Here is an 11,540-nt window from a genome sequence, read left to right on the forward strand (position 1 = left end):
CCCTTGGCAGTTGGAGTCAGACCCACCCTTTCAGTATAATCCCCCCACCAAGCCCTGCCGTCGTCAAATCACCTTTTTAACTTGAATTTCCTGGATAGTGGGGGCAGCAGGTTGAGCCCTGCTCAGTCTCTAACATTGCTCACCGGCCGCGACCCTTGATCTTCTGCTCCTCTCTCAGTCTCTCTCTTATAGGCAAACGCAGGCCTGGGAAGTAGGAGCAGCCAGCACAGCAAGCCACTTACATGCAGCGGCGCGGGCAGCATAGGCGTGTTCTATAAGACGTGCCTATTGACGTCACTGTCCATATAGGATAAGGGACATCAGGAGCTCCCTCTAGGAGCGGAATACCGCCCGGCCTGGCACCTCCCTACCTTCCCTCCTAGTTGTGCCCGGGGCACTTACCCCACCGACACCCCCTAGCTACGCCCCTGAGTAAGGGCAGTCTCTGTAGAGTGCAGAATCCAGATTGTAAAAGGTCAAGAATAGAGTTAGCAGACGGATAGCGGCTAAGGCGAGAGTAGACCAAGCGTTCCAGGAGTTCAGAGATGAAGGGAAGACAAGAGACAGGTCGGTAGCTAGCAGCCCAGAACAGGTCAAGTGCTGTATTTTTCAGTAATGGGGTTATTATAGCATGTTTAAACGAGGAGGAAAAGATCCCAGAACAAAGGAGAAGTTAAAGGGGAACTAAACTTTTAAAAAACTTTTGACATCTGAGAGTGACATGTCAGAAGTTTTGATCAGTGCTGGGCAGAGCACTGAGACCCCCACCGGTCGCTAAAACTAAGCAGCAGAAGTGCTCGATTGAGCACTGTGCCGATTCTTTTCTGATAAGCTTTTCGAGCAAGTGGTGTAGGAGCTCGATAGAAAGTCTATTTTTTATTTTTAAGGCGTTTTAAGTGGCGCTTTTTATTTGATGTAATTTTGTAAGCCCTAATGTATCACGTGGCCGAACTAAAACAAAAACATTAAACAAACCCCACAAAAAAAAAAAAAAACAACACACAAAAACAACGCAAATTGTGTTGTGTGAATTCACACAAAAAAAACCTAAGGCCTCCTTCACTTTCCCATCTTTTCTGACATTTTAAACTACATCAAAAGACGCTTCTAAAAACTCTAGTGTTGTTAAAATGTGCGATGCCTTTTTTAAGGTGTTTTTGCTGGAGTTTTGTCATGTGGTGTCATTTTGTACATCCTTTTCTTCTGGCATTTTTGAAGTTATACAGAGAAGCATGGGGAAAACCGCCATACCCAGAGCATGCTGCATTTGGAAAAAACCGCCACAGACCATAAAATTGCCAAGAAAACACCACAAGCCAAACCGCAGTTGTGTAGTACATTTGATATTTTATTACATTTGTGACATCTGGCTGCACTAAAAAAACGCCCTAGAAAAAGAAGCAAAACTCTGTGTGTGAATCCAGTCTTAGGCTAGGTTCCCACATGCAGATATGCTGCATAAGGGTAAATTCACACGTAGCGTAAATCCGCAAAAATTCCGCAAAATAAAACAGCAACAGCGGAGTTAATAAGATATGCACAAATCTCATCCTCACACTGCTCAAATAATAGGCAGAAAAAAAGTTCACAAATTGCCCTGCGGGACAGTTTTTTAATCTGCAGCATGTCAATTTATGCTTCAGAAACGCTGCTTTTCTGTTAGGGATTGTCCCCATTGGAAGAAGAACGGAAGGAAGTGTCACTATGACAACGCCCAGGTGGTAAGTATAAGTATTTTTATTAATTTTAAACCCATTTTTTTTTTTGAGTTGCGATTTTTGCGGCAGAACCACAGTGTTTCGATTGCAAAAGTCGCAACATTTGGCTATTTGTTGCAGATTTTACATCCCCATTGAATTCAATGGGGAAAACACGTAACAGGAATGTAACGAAAACGCAGCATGCATTGACATGCTGCAGATTCAAAAACCATACCGCAGGTAAATTTATGAACGTATTCGCTGCATTTTTTTCCCCCCCGCAGCGTGGGAATGAGATTTTCTAAATCTCATTCACTTTTCTGCTACTGTAAATGCTGCGGAATTTCTGCACAGGATTCCGTTGCGGAAATTCCAAAGCGTTCACACTACATGGGAAAATCCGCAGTGTAAGGCCTCATTTACACGAGCATAATATACGCGCGTGCGACGCGCGTGCTTTTCACGCGTGTCGTACGCACCTATATTACTCTATGGGGCAGTTTAGACGATGCGTGAATTTTGCGCAGCGTGAGTGCGTTGCGTAAAACTCACGACATGTTCTATAATCGTGCGTTTTTCACGCAACACGCACCCATTGAAGTCAATGGGTGCGTGAAAACAACGCATGACACACGGACGCAAGAGCTGTTATGTCCATGCAAAAGAGTCTATAAAGCTAGACAAAGCAAACCCAAACCAGGAAGTGCCTGCTTTTCCAGTGCGAGGGGGCAAGCCTAGCCAGTGCCTGGAGACTCTGTCAAGGTTGCTTTCAGCGTGTCATCGATTCTACTGCCATGCCGCGCGGGATGGATGTCGAGCGCCTCATCCTGTTTGTCCAGGACCATCCTGCAATATGGGACACCCGATCAGAGGAGTACCACAACAGGACGGTAAAGGAGGACGCATGGGAGTTGGTCGCCCAGAACCTGTTTGAGCAAGAGTGGGAGACTGGCCGAACCCGGGACCGCACTCGGTTGGGTGAGTACCACGCATTTTCTGTCAATGCATCCCCGTGTCCCACGTCATTGCCACTGCAGGGCCCTTCATTTAGAAGTGAGAGGTGATAGTTCTGATGGCGTGTTATATTTTTGTTACATCCAACAGTCCAAGATATCAAGACACGGTGGCGGAGCTGCCGTGATCAATTTAGGCGAGAGATGGGTGACAAGGGTCGCAGCGGAGATGGGGCATCTCGCAAACGCCCATACATTTGCCCCCTAAGGCACATTTTTTTCACATGACAGTGAAAAAATTCAGTTAAAAACGGATCAACATCAGTGTGTCTGGAAAATGTCATCCATTTCCCAGCCGTCTGACTGTTTTTAACGGCCGTTTGTCATCCATTTCATTTGTCAGGTTTTTTTTTGTCCCAACCCCCTGAAAACACCATAATGTTCATGTGGATACTGCCACGATGCCCCTATAGATGGTGCCTGAATAGTGACACGGTGACCACTGTAGATACTGCTAGTGCTTACATATATAATGCCACAGTGCCCATGTAGGTAGTGACACACAGTGTTCCCTGTAGATAGTGCCCATGTAGATGGCACCACTGAAAACATGATTACAGTACGGGACAGTTGTCCTGCAGCGAGGCAGGGACTCCTAGCATCGTACATAAGTATGATGCTAGGAGCCCGGCTCCCTGCACTGAGTTCGGTCCGGTACTTGCGGCCGAAATACGTCCGTCAATTACGGACGTAATTAGTGTGTGTGCACATACCCTTAAACTTTTTTACGTGCAGTTTTCCGCAGGGGACATTTAGGCTGAAAAACGGCACCACAATTTGATGCAGTTTTTCGGACGGAATTCCCTGCAGCCTCTAGGGCGGATACGTTGTGTACTTTTACACAGCGTATCCGCCCTGTGTGAACACACCCTTAAAGTGTGGGAGTAGAAAGGGGAGATTTTGATGCAGATTTTTGAGCCAAAGCCAGAATTTATTTTAAAAAAGAATGGTAAATAAAAAGGTAGCACTTCTACTTTCTGCTGGATCCACTTTTGGCTTTGGCTCAAAAATCTGCAAAAAATATGCGATGTGTGAACCCAGTCTAAGTGTATACAACTGTGTGGTCAAGTTGTGCTCTTTTTCGAAATCATGGCAAAAACGCTGCATTTTCCAGCCAGTAATGGTAAAAAAACAAAACTTTACCGGACCATCTGAATATAAACCTAACCTGCAGTAAACATCACCCTACCTTGCAGAAGAGGCACTGCCTAGCAACAGGCAGCAAACGTCGATTTGACAGGAAGTGAGACCCCTAGTGGCCGGGACTTACAGCGTTTTATAATGAGGTAAGCAGGCATATTTTTAAATACATGTAATTTATAAAAATACTCTACAACTGATGGTCTATCAGAATAAAATTATTTGTTACACCATTTAGGCTCTTCATGTGCCTCCTCCACCTAAATGGTTCAGCTACTAGAGAACATTCAGGTTCCCACTCCACTTTTCAACACTTTAGCAAGAACATGTGCAGATTTGAATGTGTTATTATTAACAAATAAACCCCAAGGGTATTTTCATACGCTTAATAAAAAAAACATCTGAAAATATGGCGTTGTTTTCAAGGGAAAACAGCTCCTGATTTTCAGCCGTTTTTAAGCAACTCACGTTTTTTTACGGCCATTTTTGGAGCTGTTTTTCTATTGAGTCAGTGAAAAACGGCTCCAAAAAACGGCTGCAGAATTGATATGCATTTCTTTTTGCGAGGCGTTTATTTATACGGTCGTTTTTAACAAACAGTGTAAAAAACGCCCTGTCGGAACAAAACGCCGTATTTCCCATTGAAATCAATGGGCAGATGTTTGGAGGCGTTCTGGTTCCAATTCTTCAGCCGTTTTTTCAGGCCGTTTACGGCCCAAAAAACGGTAGAAAATAGGCTGCGTGAACATACCCTTATGGTAGCACGATTTTGCAGTACGGGTATGTTCACACGGATTCTTTTCAGCCGTTTTTTGGGCCGTAAACGCCCCTAAAAACGACTGATAATGCTGGGTCTGAACGCCTCCAAACATCTGTTCATTGACTTCAAAGGGAAAAACGTTCCGACAGGTTGGTTTTTTTACGTGGCTTTTTTAAAAAAGCGGTGCGTAAAAAAAAAAAGCCCGTAAAAAGAAGTGCATGTCACTTCTTGAGCCGTTTTTGGAGCAGTTTCTTCATTGCATTAATAGAAAAACTTCTCCAAAAAGGTCCGCAAAAAACGCTCGATGCTTTAAAAACGGCTGAAAATCTGAGGCTGTTTTCCCTTTGAAAACCGCTCCGTGTTCTATTCAAACAACGTGTGAACATACCCTAAGGCTGGATTCACACGAGCATGTTCGGTCCGTAAAATAGGAAACGTATTTCGGCCGCAGATCCCGGACCGAACACCGTGCAGGGAGCCGGGCTCCTAGCATCAAACTTATGTACGAGGCTAGGAGTCCCTGCCTCGCTGCGGGACAACTGTCCCGTACTGTAATCATGTTTTCAGTACGGGAGAGTAGTTCCACGGAGAGGCAGGGACTCCTAGCGTCGTACATAACTATGATGCTAGGAGCACGGCTCCCGGCCGTGTGTTCGGTCCGGGATCTGCGGCCGAAATACGTTCCGTATTTTAAGGACAGAACACGCTCGTGTGAATCCAGCCTTACAATCAATTTGAAAATGGCAACAAACGGCATTTTGCCACGCTATTCGCCAGCACATTGCCTTACCTTAAATTTCCTAAGAAAAAACGCATCCGTTTTGGGTGTGGTACCGCAATTCATTTGCATTGTGTGACTTTAGTGATATTGCACTATAGGCATCTCTTCAGTGCACATGGTTATTGAGGGAGTGGAGGTGACTGGGAGTTTGCGGGGGATGGTTTGTGAGCACCTGTACCTGCAGTCGTGCTGAGTGAAGATGCAGGGGAGGTTTGTCCTGTTTTACCTGGTACATGGGAACGCTGATAGAGAGCCATAGACTTTATTTTATTGCTTTTATTTGGACTATTGTGTTTTACTGCTGCGCCCATCCTTCATTGGGTGTGTAACTGATCGGACATATTTCTACATAAAGTCGTATGATAAATGTACATTGTATCTCATCATTATTATTTACGTCACTGGACTAGCTGAAAGTGATGAAGGTCAACCATTCTTGTTCTGTGGATGTTACTAAAGCGACGCTTCTGACTGCTGGAAATCTGTGTAAAGCCCCATGATTTTGTTCGAATTAGACAGAAAAAAAATAATGGCGTACTCCATTGGATGCAGTATTATGCCTCCTGCACACGGCCGTAGCTGTGTGCACGGTCTCTGATTGCAGTACGGACGGGCAGCAGAGTGTTATCCGCAATCGTGGACCGTGCACACACAAAATGTGCATTGATTTGAGCCCGGTCCGTATAATGACCTGTCCTATTTCTTGCAGTCCGGGCTCCGGGCAGTGCACGGACCAAGAAAACCAGGGTCGTGTACATCGGCCCATAGTAAAGTATGTGTTCGATACTATCCGCAATTGCGGATAGTATACGGCAGCAAAGATACAGTCGTGTGCATGACGCCTTAGGCCTCATTCACACGACAGGGTCCGAGTGTCGGCCGGGAAAATCGGCCGGTTTGCATCCGTTCCAATTCCGTTCCGGGCCGTGTTGCCGTTTTTACCGGCCGATTTGGACCCGATTTGCATCCGTTTTTTTCCCTGTCCGTTTTAAAATCGGATGAATTTCATTTAAATTTGTTGCCACACACACAGCCCTTTGTAGAGAATGCCACCCAGCCCCCTGCAGGTAATGCCACCCAGCCCCCTGCAGGTAATGCCACCCAGCCCCCTGCAGGTAATGCCACCCAGCCCCCTGCAGGTAATGCCACCCAGCCCCCTGCAGGTAATGCCACCCAGCCCCCTGCAGGTAATGCCACCCAGCCCCCTGCAGGTAATGCCACCCAGCCCCCTGCAGGTAATGCTACCCAGCACCCTGCAGGTAATGCCACCCAGCACCCTGCAGGTAATGCCACCAAGTCCCCTGTAGGTAATGCCACCAAGTCCCCTGTAGGTAATGTCACCAAGTCCCCTGTAGGTAATGCCACCAAGTCCCCTGTAGGTAATGCCACACAGCCTCCTGTAGGTTATGCCACCGAGCCCCCTGTAGGTTATGCCACCGAGCCCCCTGTAGGTTATGCCACCGAGCCCCTTGTAGGTGATGCCACCCTGCCCCTTGTAGGTGATGCCACCCAGCCCCCTTCAGGTGATGCCACCCAGCCCCCTTCAGGTGATGCCACCCGGCCCCCTTCAGGTGATGCCACCCTGCCCCCTGTAGGTGATGCCACCCTGCCCCCTGTAGGTGATGCCACCCTGCCCCCTGTAGGTGATGCCACCCAGCACCCTGTAGGTAATGCCACACAGCCCCCTGTAGGTGATGCCACCCAGCCCCCTGTAGGTGATGCCACCCAGCCCCCTGTAGGTAATGCAACCCAGCACCCTGCAGGTAATGCCACCAAGTCCCCTGTAGCTAATGCCACACAGCCTCCTGTAGGTTATGCCACACAGCCCCCTGTAGGTGATGCCACCAAGTCCCCTGTAGGTAATGCCACACAGCCTCCTGTAGGTTATGCCACCCTGCCCCTTGTAGGTGATGCCACCCTGCCCCTTGTAGGTGATGCCACCCAGCACCCTGTAGGTGATGCCACCCTGCCCCTTGTAGGTGATGCCACCCAGCCCACTGTAGGTTGCACCCATCCCCCCCCCCTTTCCAGTAGAAGTCACTGACTTCAATGTCCATATATGGACAGTGTAGTCACTGACTTCTCCTGGAGAGGAATTCCCTGCCACAGGTCGGGAATTCCGCTTCAGAAGTGAGTGAAGTCACTGTGTCCATATATGGACAGTGTAGTCACTCACTTCTCCTGTAGCGGAATCCCCGGCCATAGAGTCGGGGATTCCGCTGCAGAAGTGCGTGACTTTGCTGTGTCCATATATGGACAGTGTAGTCACTCACTTCTCCTGTAGCGGCAACCCCGGCCATAGAGTCTGGGATTCCGCTGCAGAAGTGAGTGACTTCACTGTGTCCATATATGGACAGTGTAGTCACTCACTTATCCTGTAGCGGCATCCCCGGCCATAGAGTCGGGGATTCCGCTGCAGAAGTGAGTGACTTCGCTGTGTCCATATATGGACAGTGTAGTCACTCACTTCTCCTGTAGCGGAATCCCCAATTCCCGGCCGGGGATTGGGGATTCCGACTCCTACAGGGAGCAAAAAAAGAGCCTCCTCCTCCTCACATGCACTCTGCACTGTGAGGAGAAGGAGGAGAGAGAGCGCGAGCGACGGTAGACCCGGCCATCACTCGGGACACATTCCGGTGATGGCCGTGTATTACCCGGCCCCATAGACTTCTATGGGAGCCGGGCGGCCGGGTACCCGGCCGAAAATAGGGCATGTCCCATTTTTGGACGGCCGGTTTTCCCGGCCCGTCAAATCGGTCGTGTGAGTAGCCCCATTAGGGGTCTATTATGAACGGCCAGCACCCGGCCGGGAAACACTGTCATGTGAATTCCGCCTTAGAATGGATTCACGCAGCGTTTTTAGGAAAAATTACACTTTTTTTCGACATTTTTAGAAGCAAAAACGAATGATGCCAGATATTAGCTTGGAGTCAATAGGAAAATATAAAATGCCACCTCCTACAAGCATGGCGTTGTTTTTATTTTAACGTGTTTTTTGGGTCAGTGGTGTTTTCCAAAATATCAGCAAGTCTGGCTTTGGTACTTGCATCATTTAGCGCCATTTATTGTCCTATGAACCTCCATAGGTTTATTTCCTCATTTAAAACATGCGTGTCAATGTGTTTTTCAGAAAAAAGGAATGTTTGCATTACATGAACTGTGAATTACATGATATGCAATGTGAACACTACCAAAAAACAAAACAAAACTAAGTATTAGCAAGAAAAGCCACCAAAAGTGTCATAAAGACGCATCTAAAAAAATTCCCAACGTATTTCACACACATGGTGCCCATACCTCCCAACTTTCAAGTATCACAAAGAGGGACAATTTTTTTTCTTTTAAGCCATGCCTCTAATCCCACCCAATCCCCGCCTATACACACCCGATTCAGCTCACACAGTATCATGCTCCCATAGTACCTCCCACACAGTATAATACCAAATAGCTGCCCCATCACAGTATAATGCCCCATACAGTATAAAGCCAACACAAATGGCCCAATACAGTAAAATGCCCATACAGATGCTCCCATGCAGTATAATGCCCAAACAAATTTCCCCATACAGCATAACGCCCCATAGCTTCCCCCATACAGCATAATGCCTCCATAGCTTCCCCCATACTGCATAATGCCCCCATAGCTGCCCCCATACAGCATAATGCCCACTTAGCTGCCCCTAGTTCCAGTGCCCTTGTAGATAGTGACACAGTGCCCATGTAGGTAGTGCCACAGTATATTGCCCTCTTGCTGCCACCATACAGTATAATTCCCCCATACAGTATAAGACCAACACAAATGCCCCCATACAGTATAATGCCCACATAGATTCTCACATGCTGTATAATGCCCACACAGAGGCCCACATGCAGTATAATGCCCCATAGCTGCCCCATGCAGCATAATGCCTCCATAGCTGCCCCATACAGTATAATGCCCCCATAGCTGCACCATACAGTATAATGCCCCATAACTGCCCCATACAGTATAAAGCCCCATAGCTGCCCCATACAGCATAAAGCCCCCCTACAGCATAATGCCTCAACAGCCTCCCCATACAGTATAATGACCCCATAGCTGCTTCATACAGTATAATGCCCCCTAGCTACCCTTATACAGTATAATACCCCCAAAGCTGCCCCTAGTGCCAGTGCCCATATATAAAGTGCCAGTGCCCTCTCAATAGTGCCACAGTGCCCATGTAGATAGTGCCCCTATATAGTGCCACAGTTTCCATGTTGATAGTGCCACCACCCTGTAGATAGTGCTACCCCCACCCTGTAGACAGCGCCATTGAGACTACCTCTAGAAGCGGAATTCCCAGCCAGAGCATAGGCCGGGGATTCCGCTCCTGGAGGGAGGCCCTGATGTTACTGTCCATTTATGGACAGTGACGTCAGTGGATACTCCTTGAGCGAATCCCCGTTGCCGACTCTGGCCGGGGATTCCGCTCCAGGAGGAGCCACTGATGTCAATGTCCAGATCATCGGCAATAGGGATTCCGCTCAAGGAGTAGCCACTAATTCTGAAGCACGAAACTATCAGCTCCCTTCTTCAGAATTAGTTCATACCAGAGGGAGCTCCTCCGCTCCCCAAAGACTCCCCGGCATCGTTGCCAACCTCCACTTCAGAAATTTCTGGACAACTGAGCTAAAAATCACGGGCAGACCAAAAGTTTTACGGACACATTACAAAATCAAGGGTAAGACCCCATGCACACGACCGTAGATTTCGTCCGTAATTACGGACCCATTCATTTCTATGGCCGTAGAAACCTTCCGTAAAAAATAGGACATATCTTATTTTTTTATTTTATGGGCTATGGTCCTATACTTTATAATGGGAACACGGTTCGCAAATGCGGATGACTGTCCGCAGCCATGCGTGGGCGTAATCACGGGCACGGTCGTGTGTATGGGGCCTCAATGATAATAAAGAGCATAGCTAACACCTTTTATAAGTGATCACACGAGTGGGATAGTAGGAAGAAGAGTATGGGCACAACTGAAGTTGAATTAAAAAACGATTAAAGTTAGGGCCTGTTCACATCAGCATTGGCTTTCCATTCCGGGTTCCGTCTGAGGTTTCCGTCGGGTGAACCCCGCAACGGAAAGTCAAACTGAAATTACAGCTTACGTTTCAGTTGACTGCGCTATTGATTCCATCGGAAAAACGGAAACCTGCCATAATTGTGACGAACGGAAACCATTAGCAATGTTTCCATCACCATTGATATCAATGGTGATGGAAAAAGAAACTGTGGTTTCAGTTTGACTTTCCATTGCGGAGTTCACCCGACGGAAACCTCCAACGGAACCCCGGAACGGAAAGCCAACACTGATGTGAACAGGCCCTAAGGCTTCTTTCACACTAGCGTTTCTATACGTTTACCTCTCTTCTCTCAGAGGAAGAGAGGATCGATACTTTACACGGAAAGCAACGGTTCCATTAGAATTACCATTCAATGCTTTCAATGGTAATTCTTTTGTATCCGTTGCATTCCGTTTGTCTTCGTTCGCTAAGTTTCCGTGTTTTTTAAAGGAAACAAAAGTGCAGTCTGCCGAACTTTTATTTCCGTTCAAAAGAACGGAAACTTAGCGAACGGAGACAAACGGAAAGCAACTGATACAAAAGAATTACCATTGAAAGCAATGGTAATTCGAATGGAACCGTTGCGTTCCGTGTAACGTATCGATCCTCTCTTCCTCTGACGGAAGAGAGGTAAACGTATATTAATGCTAGCGTGAACTTAGCCTAATACAACTAAGATATTAATAATATAAAAAAAAAAAAAAACCCTGCTGGGCTTTGAACCAGCAACCTTCCTAGTGTAAGGCAGCCAAGCTGACCACTACACTATAGAAGCTGTCATGTTCAATACCTGCGAAACAGTAGTAGTTGAGGGTTTATTCAATAATGACAGGCACTATGTCGGTCTATCCTGTCGGCACTATCTGTCTGCTGCGTGTGGGTGGTGACATGTCAGAGACTCACAGTCAGACTGGCGGCCGCTGCTGCCGCATGCAGTGTGCACTGGGAGTGTCTGTGAGACTCACCAGTCACAGCCCCGCTTGTAGCTTTCCCACGATAATTAAGCACAGGAAAGCTACAAGCGGGGCTGTGACTGGTGAGTCGGACACTCAAT

This window comes from Rhinoderma darwinii, chromosome 8, assembly GCF_050947455.1.
Source record: "Rhinoderma darwinii isolate aRhiDar2 chromosome 8, aRhiDar2.hap1, whole genome shotgun sequence".
Classification (NCBI taxonomy): Eukaryota; Metazoa; Chordata; class Amphibia; order Anura; family Rhinodermatidae; genus Rhinoderma; species Rhinoderma darwinii.